We start from the raw sequence: 12,073 nt of genomic DNA, 5'->3' as shown, positions 1-12,073 counted from the left end.
AACTGAGCAAGATGACAAGTACATTAGAGTGTCTAGTTTGAGAAACAGACACCTCACATGTCCTCAACTGGCAGCTTCATTAAATAGTACCCGCAAAACACCAGTCTCAACGTCAACAGTGAAGAGTCGACTCCGGGATGCTGGCCGTCTAGACAGAGTTGCAAAGAAAAAGCCATATCTCAGACTGGCCAATAAAAAGAAAAGATTAAGATGGGCAGAAGAACACAGACACTGGACAGAGGAACTCTACCTAGAAGGGAAGGGACCAGTACGAAAAAGCACAAGAATTGATGCACTCAGTATTTTAAGTCGCTTTGGATAAAAGTGTAAAACCGGCTTTAAAGCTCTCAGATGAAAGCTGCCATGTTAGATAGTTGGCACTGGTACTGTAAGACCTCAATCAGGCCGTTGATTGGCTAACTCAAATAAAACATTTATTGGTCACATACACATGTTTAGCAGATATTATTGTGAGTGTAGCGAAATGCTTGTGCTTCTAAACTCAGCAAAAAATGAAACGTCCCTTTTTCAGAACCTTGTCTTTCAAAGATAATTTGTAAAAATCCAAATAACTTCATAGATCTTCATTGTAAAGGGTTTTAACACTGTTTCCCTGCTTGTTCAATGGACCATAAACAATTAATGAACATGCACCTGGGGAACGGTCGTTAAGACAATAACAGCTTACAGACGGTAGTCAACCAAGGTCACAGTTATGAAAACTTAGGACACTAAAAGAGGCCTTTCTACTGACTCAGGGTCCCTGCTCATCTGCGTGAATGCGCCTTAGGTGTAGAGGCATGGGACTGCAGACATCACACCTGCGGGACAGGTACAGGATGGCAACATCTGCCTGGGTTACACCAGGAATGCACAATCCCTCCATCAGTGCTCAGACTGTCCACAATAGGCTGAGAGAGGCTGGACTGAGGGCTTGTAGGCCTGTTGTAAGGCAGGCAGGCAACAACGTCGCCTATGGGCACAAACCCACCATCGCTGGACCAGACAGGACTTGCTGAGTTTAGTTCCGACAGTGCAGCAGTATCTAACAAGTCATCTAATTCCACAACAATAATAACTAATACACACAAATCTAAGTAAAGTCATCTCTAACTAAACCGTATTGTACTGCTAGACCTCAATCAGGCCGTTGATTGGCTAATTTAACAGGAAGTAAGAAGTGTGAGTAGATGCACATGAGCCAATCACGATCAGACCACATGGCTATATTTTCACATAGTGTATGTGTTAACCATTAGGAAGTGTGTTTTGAGCTATCAGCTCATTTGAAGAGCAGTCATCCAAGTCATAGTTCACTATGCTAGGGTGTAAGGCTGTCTCAGAAACCAGTCATTTATTACACAAAAACCACACTGTTGCTTTGGGCACCACAGGATCGGATCAGGTTCTCTTATCTCATCCACAAGCAAACCTGTTCACCTCAAGACCTGCGTGATCGGTTGATATTTCTGTCTGAACTAGTTGTTTATTATATTTGTCATTCTCGTGTGGCCCAAAGTATTTTCTGTGCTGTCCTAACTGAACATCTGTTTGTGTTTTGGCCTTGATTTCCATGACAACATCGTGGTCTTGTTTTCTCTATGGTCCTTCTCTTGGCTGGCTGGACCACTGATACTGATTTAATGGGAGAACAAAGGCCATAGAGATGACCCGACTCCATGTTTGGCACCCATGCTAGGCTACGTACTGTACCTTATTGCTGCAGTACTGTCTTGAGTGGGTTAGCATCATCCCCACACAGTGAACAAGAGCATTAAACTGACTTGGAAGGGTTTTTGTCGTTGTTTTGAGAGATACTGAAGCCAAAAGATGAGTGTGAATAATTAAATGAATGATTCTGTTGTGCTTGGCTTTTCAACTGGCCCCGTTATTACAGAATGATTCTTGCTCTCTCTTCTTCACATTTTTATCTCTTTTTTTTTGTTGGTCAAAATTGTGTTTATTGTCTTATCTCTTTCTTTCCCTCTGTGTTTATCCCTTCCTCCCTTCATTCTGGCTCTGTATGTAGCATCTGAATTGATTAGCGGGGAGCTAGCCAAGGGGAGGGAGTCAGTCAGTGGAACATGATATTGTTACTCAGCAGGGAGGGAAGAGCACGGCATTATATTGGTAAAGACTCTCGCTCTCTCTCTCTCTCTCTCTCTGGGGCGTTGTTGTAGATGAATGAAGGTAAACATTGTTCTTGGTCCGTCTCGTCAGGGTGGAATGCTTAAGGCCACATTGGTCACTTAGTTTACTGAAGTCACGTAAATAGTGAAATCCGATAGCCGTTTTCCCACTAAATGTCCTGAATCCCCAACAATGATTGTAGTGGTATTCAAGGAGATTATACTGACTCTGTAAGATGTTAGTTTATTATACCGCACAAAAAATATATGTCCATTTCAATTCCAGGAAGTGTGGTAAATGCATGCACACCCACCTGCCAAATCAAAACTGTTTGAATGTACAGTGGAGCAAAAAAGTATTTAGTCAGCCACCAATTGTGCAAGTTCTCCCACTTAAAAAGATGAGAGGCCTGTAATTTTCATCATAGGTACACTTCAACTATGACAGACAAAGTGAGGGGGAAAAATCCAGAAAATCACATTGTAGGATTTGTAATGAATTTATTTGCAAATTATGGTGGAAAATAAGTATTTGGTCAATAACAAAAGTTTATCTCAATGCTTTGTTATATACCCTTTGTTGGCAATGACCACGGTCAAACATTTTCTGTAAGTCTTCACAAGGTTTTCACACACTGTTGCTGGTATTTTGGGCCATTCCTCCATGCAGATCTCCTCTAGAGCAGTGATGTTTTGGGGCTGTTGCTGGGCAACACGGACTTTCAACTCCCTCCAAAGATTTTCTATGGGGTTGAGATCTGGAGACTGGCTAGGCCACTCCAGGACCTTGAAATGCTTCTTACGAAGCAACTCCTTCGTTGCCCGGGCGGTGTGTTTGGGATCATTGTCATGCTGAAAGACCCAGCCACGTTTCATCTTCAATGCCCTTGCTGATGGAAGGAGGTTTTCACTCAAAATCTCACGATACATGACCCCATTCATTCTTTCCTTTACACGGATCAGTCGTCCTGGTCCCTTTGCAGAAAAACAGCCCCAAAGCATGATGTTTCCACCCCCATGCTTCACAGTAGGTATGGTGTTCTTTGGATGCAACTCAGCATTCTTTGACCTCCAAACATGACGAGTTGAGTTTTTACCAAAAAGGTATATTTTGGTTTCATCTGACCATATGACATTCTCCCAATCTTCTTCTGGATCATCCAAATGCTCTCTAGCAAACTTCAGACGGGCCTGGACATGTACTTGCTTAAGCAGGGGGACACGTCTGGCACTGCAGGATTTGAGTCCCTGGCAGTGTAGTGTGTTACTGATGGTAGGCTTTGTTACTTTGGTCCCAGCTCTCTGCAGGTCATTCACTAGGTCCCCCCGTGTGGTTCTGGGATTTTTGCTCACCATTCTTGTGATCATTTTGACCCCATGGGGTGAGATCTTGCGTGGAGCCCCAGATCGAGGGAGATTATCAGTGGTCTTGTATGTCTTCCATTTCCTAATAATTGCTCCCACAGTTGATTTCTTCGAACCAAGCTGCTTACCTATTGCAGAGTCAGTCTTCCCAGCCTGGTGCAGGTCTACAATTTTGTTTCTGGTGTCCTTTGACAGCTCTTTGGTCTTGGCCATAGTGGAGTTTGGAGTGTGACTGTTTGAGGTTGTGGACAGGTGTCTTTTATACTGATAACAAGTTCAAACAGGTGCCATTAATACAGGTAACGAGTGGAGGACAGAGGAGCCTCTTAAAGAAGAAGTTACAGGTCTGTGAGAGCCAGAAATCTTGCTTGTTTGTAGGTGACCGAATACTTATTTTCCTCCGTAATTTGCAAATAAATCTATTTAAAATCCTACCAGATGTACTTTGCTCACTTATTTTAAGGACCTTTAGTTGTTTGCACTTAAAAAATATATATAATAATAATTGTGTGGTGTTTTGAGATAGTGAACATCTGCTAACATGGGTACTAATATCCTATTTCTCCCAGATTTGCTGTGTTACTATGATCACATTCCTTAACTGAGAGACTGACCTACACAGAAGACCCCATTTAACCCTTTCCTGCACAGTCTGGTATCAACCTTTTAAAGTCTCATGTGGCACAGATTACAGTGTCTGAGGACCATAGTAGATCTATAATGTTTGTTTTAAACAGAGGTGTGTGTGTGTATATATAATACTGAAGCTGGTGAATGTACATCTTTAGCTCTGACAGATTTCCAATCTACACATAATACCCCATAATGACAAAGCGAAAACTGGTTTTTAGAATTTTTTGCAAATGTATATTTAAAAAATAAAAATTAAAATGTTAACGATTAAAAACAGAAACCTTATTTACATAAGTATTCAGACCCTTTGCTATGAGACTCGAAATTGAGCTCCAATGATCATCACACCTAGGACACCTAATACCTAGGATAGGATAAAGTAATCCTTCTCACCCCCCTTAAAAGATTTAGATGCACTATTGTAAAGTGGCTGTTCCACTCGATGTCATAAGGTGAATGCACCAATTTGTAAGTCGCTCTGGATAAGAGCGTCTGCTAAATGACTTAAATGTAAATGTAATCATCCTCGATATGTTTCTACAACTCGATTGTTGTCCACCTGTGGTAAATTCAATTGATTGGACATGATTTGGGAAGGCACACACCTGTCTATAAGGTCCCACAGTTGCCAGTGCATGTCAGCAAAAACCAAGCCATGAGGTCGAAGGAATTGTCCGTAGAGCTCCGAGACAGGATTGTGTCGAGGCACAGATTTGGGGAAGAGGACCAACAAATGGATGCAGCATTAAAGGTCCCCAAGAACACAGTGGCCTCTATCATTTTTAAATTGAAGAAGTTTGGAACCACCAAAACTCTTCCTAGAGCTGGCTGCCCGCAAGGCCAAACCAAGCAATCGTGGGAGAAGGAGGATCAATGGAAACAGGATGCACCGGAGATCAACTTCGAGTCTCATAGCAAAGGGTCTGAATACTAATGTATATAAGGTAATTCAACAACAACAAAAATGTAATAACCTGTTCGCTTTGCCATGAGGTAAAAACCTGTTCGCTTTGCCATGAGGTAAAAACCTGTTCGCTTTGCCATGAGGTAAAAACCTGTTCGCTTTGCCATGAGGTAAAAACCTGTTCGCTTTGCCATGAGGTAAAAACCTGTTCGCTTTGCCATGAGGTAAAAACCTGTTCGCTTTGCCATGAGGTAAAAACCTGTTCGCTTTGCCATGAGGTAAAAACCTGTTCGCTTTGCCATGAGGTAAAAACCTGTTCGCTTTGCCATGAGGTAAAAACCTGTTCGCTTTGCCATGAGGTAAAAACCTGTTCGCTTTGCCATGAGGTAAAAACCTGTTCGCTTTGCCATGAGGTAAAAACCTGTTCGCTTTGCCATGAGGTAAAAACCTGTTCGCTTTGCCATGAGGTAAAAACCTGTTCGCTTTGCCATGAGGTAAAACCTGTTCGCTTTGCCATGAGGTAAAAACCTGTTCGCTTTGCCATGAGGTAAAAACCTGTTCGCTTTGCCATGAGGTAAAAACCTGTTCGCTTTGCCATGAGGTAAAAACCTGTTCGCTTTGCCATGAGGTAAAAACCTGTTCGCTTTGCCATGAGGTAAAAACCTGTTCGCTTTGCCATGAGGTAAAAACCTGTTCGCTTTGCCATGAGGTAAAAACCTGTTCGCTTTGCCATGAGGTAAAAACCTGTTCGCTTTGCCATGAGGTAAAAACCTGTTCGCTTTGTCATGAGGTAAAAACCTGTTCGCTTTGCCATGAGGTAAAAACCTGTTCGCTTTGCCATGAGGTAATAACCTGTTCGCTTTGCCATGAGGTATTGTGTGTAGGTTGATGAGGATCTTTTTGTATTTAATCCTTTTTACAATAAGGCTGAAACAAAATATGGAAAAAGTCAAGGGGCCTGAATACTTTCCGAATGCATCTTTAGTTGGGCCCAGACCCTTAAAATAGAAAAAATAACTCAATACCATTAGTGCTCCATGGCAGAGGAAGGGAGGGTAATTCTTTCCAGCTGTCTTGCTCTGCATTAGGAATGCCCCCCCCCCCAGTTACCAAATGGCTTTCATCTGGAGGGAGGGGATCGGTTTTGCTAATAGGGAACCATCGTTTGGTCTGTCCTGAACAATAACATGCAATTCGGGATTGGGACTTTGATGTCATTTTTCCTAGCCACCGTGCTTCTACACCTGCATTGCTTGCTGTTTGGGGTTTTCGGCTGGGTTTCTGTACAGCACTTTGTGACATCAGCTGGGCTTTGTAAATACATTGGATTGGATGATGTAGGTCATTGGCTATTTCTGAACAGTGGTATGTCTATGGTTAATTGATTCTGTAAAAGTTAGTTGACGTTCTATGATTTCCCAAATATTTCTGGCTGAAGGGTTGGCTCCTTAAATGGAGTGAAGGACTCTCTCTCTCTCTCTCTCTCTGTTATGTTTAACGATCCCCTTCGTTTGAAAGGAGCTCAATCAATTGGAAGCGACGTGTTTAGAATCAAAGAATGTTTGGAAATGACTGACATCATTTTTTGATTACAGGTGTTTTTCCTGGGGGCCATCGTCTCTCTCTCTCTCCTCTCTCTTCTGTCTCCTCTCACTCTCTCTGTCTCTCTCTCTCTTCTCTCTCTCTGTCTCCTGTCTCCTCTCTCCTGTCTCCTCTCTCTCTCTCTCTCTCTCTCTCTCCCTCTCTCCTCTCTCTTCGGTCTCTACTCTCTCTCTCTCTCTCTCTCTCTCTCTCTCTCTCTCCCCTCTCTTCTGTCTCCTCTCTCTCTCTCTCTGTCTCTTTCTCTCTCTCTCTGTCTCCTGTCTCCTCTCTTCTGTCTCCTCTCTCTGTCTCTCTCTGTCTCTGTCTCTCTCTCTCCTCTCTCTTCTGTCTCCTCTCACTCTCTCTGTCTCTCTCTCTCTTCTCTCTCTCTGTCTCCTGTCTCCTCTCTTCTGTCTACTCTCTTCTGTCTCCTCTCTCTGTCTCTCTCTGTCTCTGTCTCTCTCTCTCCTCTCTCTTCTGTCTCCTCTCACTCTCTCTGTCTCTCTCTCTCTTCTCTCTCTCTGTCTCCTGTCTCCTCTCTCCTGTCTCCTCTTCTGTCTCCTCTCTTCTGTCTCCTCTCTCTGTCCTCTCTCTTCTGTCTTCCCTCTCTGTCCTCTCTCTTCTGTCTCCTCTCTTCTGTCTCCTCTCTGTCTCTCTGTCCTCTCTCTTCTGTCTCCTGTCTCTGTCTCTCTCTCACTCACTCACATACACACCCTGCGGCGTCTTTCCGATTTTGTGGATTTTAGGTTCACTGCATAGTGGCAGAGTGTAACAGGAGGTTGAGGACAACAGTGCTGTCAGCAGTAGTTGTGTTCAAATGGTCCTACTCCTAACTCAACCTAATCACTGGGGACAGAAACCTAGCAGAGGAGCCCCCACCAGTTATATAGACATCACTCTATATCAGGCCAGTTCTATAGACGTCACTCTATATCAGGCCAGTTCTATAGACGTCACTCTATATCAGGCCAGTTCTGTAGACGTCACTCTATATCAGGCCAGTTCTGTAGACGTCACTCTATATCAGGCCAGTTCTGTAGACGTCACTCTATATCAGGCCAGTTCTGTAGACGTCACTCTATATCAGGCCAGTTCTGTAGACGTCACTCTATATCAGGCCAGTTCTGTAGACGTCACTCTATATCAGGCCAGTTCTATAGACGTCACTCTATATCAGGCCAGTTCTGTAGACGTCACTCTATATCAGGCCAGTTCTGTAGACGTCACTCTATATCAGGCCAGTTCTGTAGACGTCACTCTATATCAGGCCAGTTCTGTAGACGTCACTCTATATCAGGCCAGTTCTGTAGACGTCACTCTACATCAGGCCAGTTCTATAGACGTCACTCTATATCAGGCAAGTTCTGTAGACGTCGCTCTACATCAGGCCAGTTCTGTAGACGTCGCTCTACATCAGGCCGGTTCTGTAGACGTCGCTCTACATCAGGCCGGTTCTGTAGACGTCGCTCTACATCAGGCCGGTTCTGTAGACGTCGCTCTACATCAGGCCGGTTCTGTAGACGTCGCTCTACATCAGGCCGGTTCTGTAGACGTCGCTCGACATCAGGCCGGTTTGTAGCGCGTCGCTCGACATCAGGCCGGTTCTGTAGGCGTCGCTCGACATCAGGCCGGTTCTGTAGGCGTCGCTCGACCTCAGGCCGGTTCTGTAGGCGTCGCTCGACCTCAGGCCGGTTCTGTAGGCGTCGCTCGACATCAGGCCGGGTCTGTAGGCGTCGCTCGACATCAGGCCGGGTCTGTAGGCGTCGCTCGACATCAGGCCGGTTCTGTAGGCGTCGCTCGACATCAGGCCGGTTCTGTAGGCGTCGCTCGACATCAGGCCGGTTCTGTAGGCGTCGCTCGACATCAGGCCGGGTCTGTAGGCGTCGCTCGACATCAGGCCGGGTCTGTAGGCGTCGCTCGACATCAGGCCGGGTCTGTAGGCGTCGCTCGACATCAGGCCGGGTCTGTAGGCGTCGCTCGACATCAGGCCGGGTCTGTAGGCGTCGCTCGACATCAGGCCAGTTCTGTAGACGTCACTCGACATCAGGCCAGTTCTGTAGACGTCGCTCTACATCAGGCCCGTTCTGTAGACGTCACTCTGTCAGGCCGGTTCTATAGACATCACTCTATATCAGGCCAGTTCTGTAGACGTCGCTCTATATCAGGCCAGTTCTGTAGACGTCGCTCTACATCAGGCCGGTTCTGTAGACGTCGCTCTACATCAGGCCGGTTCTGTAGACGTCGCTCTACATCAGGCCGGTTCTGTAGACGTCGCTCTACATCAGGCCGGTTCTGTAGACGTCGCTCTACATCAGGCCGGTTCTGTAGACGTCGCTCGACATCAGGCCGGTTTTGTAGGCGTCGCTCGACATCAGGCCGGTTCTGTAGGCGTCGCTCGACATCAGGCCGGTTCTGTAGGCGTCGCTCGACATCAGGCCCGTTCTGTAGGCGTCGCTCGACCTCAGGCCGGTTCTGTAGGCGTCGCTCGACATCAGGCCGGTTCTGTAGGCGTCGCTCGACATCAGGCCGGTTCTGTAGGCGTCGCTCGACATCAGGCCGGTTCTGTAGGCGTCGCTCGACATCAGGCCGGTTCTGTAGGCGTCGCTCGACATCAGGCCGGTTCTGTAGGCGACCCTCGACATCAGGCCGGGTCTGTAGGCGTCGCTCGACATCAGGCCGGGTCTGTAGGCGTCGCTCGACATCAGGCCGGGTCTGTAGGCGTCGCTCGACATCAGGCCGGGTCTGTAGGCGTCGCTCGACATCAGGCCGGGTCTGTAGGCGTCGCTCGACATCAGGCCGGGTCTGTAGGCGTCGCTCGACATCAGGCCGGGTCTGTAGGCGTCGCTCGACATCAGGCCGGGTCTGTAGGCGTCGCTCGACATCAGGCCGGGTCTGTAGGCGTCGCTCGACGTCAGGCCGGGTCTGTAGGCGTCGCTCGACATCAGGCCGGGTCTGTAGGCGTCGCTCGACATCAGGCCGGGTCTGTAGACGTTGCTACCACTCAGCAACAATCGTAGTTAATGCCGTTTTAGGATTCTCTGCTGTGTTCCTCTCCTCCTTGTTCTCAGTGGGCAACAGAGAACCTGACAAAATGCTGTTTTTTTTGTACATGGGAGGGACTTAATGTCCCACTTCTCATCAATGTGATGACTCGTCGGGGTGATGTATGACAGCGTGTTCATAGACGTCCAACTATCTGTTTACTCCACCTATGGGGTTTTTGAGAGCTCGTTCTTTGTAGGGTTGAATACCGGGATACCGAGATTTCCTGCCCAAACCAAACTCCCTTTTCCTGGGATAAATAACTGCGAGAAACCAGTGAATTCTAATAAACTCAACAAAAAAAGAAACGTCCTCTCACTGTCAACTGCGTTTATTTTCAGCGAACTTAACATGTCTAAATATTTGTATGAACATAATAAGATTCAACAACTGCGACATAAACTGAACAAGATCCACAGACATGTGACTAACAGAAATTGAATAATGTGTCCCTGAACAAAGGGGGAGGGTCAAAATAAAAAGTAACAGTCATTATTTAGTGTGGCCACCAGCTGCATTAAATCAAATAAAATCAAATAAAATGTATTTATATAGCCCTTCGTACATCAGCTGATATCTCAAAGTGCTGTACAGAAACCCAGCCTAAAAGTACTGCAGTGCATCTCCTCCTCATGGACTGCACCAGATTTGGCAGTTCTTGCTGTGAGATGTTACCCCACTCTTCCACCAAGGCACCTGCAAGTTCCCGGATATTTCTGTGAGGAATGGCCCAAGCCCTCACTCTCTGATCCAACAGGTCCCAGACGTGCTCAATGGGATTGAGATCCGGGCTCTTCGCTGACCATGGCAGAACACTGACATTCCTGTCTTGCAGGAAATCACGCACAGAACGAGCAGTATGGCTGGTGGCATTGTCATGCTGGAGGGTCATGTCAGGATGAGCCTGCAGGAAGGGTACCACATGAGGGAGGAGGATGTCTTCCCTGTAACGCACAGCGTTGAGATTGCCTGCAATGACAACAAGCTCAGTCCGCTGATGCTGTGACACACCGCCCCAGACCATGACGGACCATCCACCTCCAAATCGATCCCGCTCCAGAGTACAGGCCTCGGTGTAACGCTCATTCCTTCGACAATAAACGCGAGTCCGACCATCACCCCTGGTGAGACAAAACCGCAACTCGTCAGTGAAGAGCACTTTTGCCAGTCCTGTCTGGTCCAGCAATGGTGGGTTTGTGCCCATGGGCGACGTTGTTGCCGGAGATGCCTACAAGCCCTGTCCAGCCTCTCTCAGCCTATTGCGGACAGTCTGAGCACTGATCGAGGGGTTGTGCATGCCATCCTGTACCTGTCCCGCAGGTGTGATGTTCGGATGTACCAATCCTGTGCAGGTGTTGTTACACGTGGTCTGCCATTGCGAGGACGATCAGCTGTCCATCCTGTCTCCCTGTAGCGCTGTCTTAGGCATCTCACAGTACGGACATTGCAATTTATTGCCCTGGCCACATCTGCAGTCCTCATGCCTCCTTGCAGCATGTCTAAGGCACGTTCACGCAGATGATCAGAGACCCTGGGCATCTTTCTTTTGGTGTTTTTCAGAGTAAGTAGAAAGTCCTCTTTAGTGTCCTGAGTTTTCATAGCTGTGACCTTGATTGACTACCGTCTGTAAGCTGTTAGTGTCTTAACAACCGTTCCACAGGTGCATGTTCATTAATTGTTTATGGTTCATTGAACAAGCATGGGAAACAGTGTTAAACCCTTTACAATGAAGATCTGTGAAGTTATTTGGATTTTTACAAATTATCTTTGAAAGACAGGGTCCTGAAAAGGGGAAGTTTATTTTTTTGCTGAGTTTAGAAGCACAAGCATTTCGCTACACTCACAATAATATCTGCTAAACCTGTGTATGACCAATAAAAATGTATTGCAGCTTTAGTATTGAAGGAGAACTGGCTGGATTGGTAGCTAGGTTGGCTGGATTGGTAGCTAGGTTGGCTGGATTGGTAGCTCGGTTGGCTGGATTGGTAGCTCGGTTGGCTAGATTGGTAGCTAGGTTGGCTGGATTGGTAGCTAGGTTGGCTGGATTGGTAGCTAGGTTGGCTGGATTGGTAGCTCGGTTGGCTGGATTGGTAGCTCGGTTGGCTGGATTGGTGGCTCGGTTGGCTGGATTGGCGGCTCGGTTGGCTGGATTGGCGGCTCGGTTGGCTGGATTGGCGGCTCGGTTGGCTGGATTGGCGGCTCGGTTGGCTGGATTGGCGGCTCGGTTGGCTGGATTGGCGGCTCGGTTGGCTGGATTGGCGGCTCGGTTGGCTGGATTGGCGGCTCGGTTGGCTGGATTGGCGGCTCGGTTGGCTGGATTGGCGGCTCGGTTGGCTGGATTGGCGGCTCGGTTGGCTGGATTGGCGGCTGGATTGGCGGCTCGGTTGGCTGGATTGGTAGCACGGTTGTTATAAGCATT

General features: G+C 47.1%; 1 protein-coding gene across 2 annotated transcripts in view; it reads left to right on the top strand.

The window, feature by feature from the left end:
* atf6 (activating transcription factor 6) overlaps window positions 1-12,073 on the top strand; it is a 112,547-nt gene that overhangs the window by 95,823 nt on the left and 4,651 nt on the right. The window lies entirely within an intron of this gene.

The sequence above is a fragment of the Oncorhynchus keta genome, chromosome 1 (assembly GCF_023373465.1).
Source record: "Oncorhynchus keta strain PuntledgeMale-10-30-2019 chromosome 1, Oket_V2, whole genome shotgun sequence".
NCBI lineage: Eukaryota > Metazoa > Chordata > Actinopteri > Salmoniformes > Salmonidae > Oncorhynchus > Oncorhynchus keta.
The sequence above is the reverse complement of the archived record's forward strand: the minus strand, read 5'-3'. Positions and strand labels throughout refer to the sequence as shown.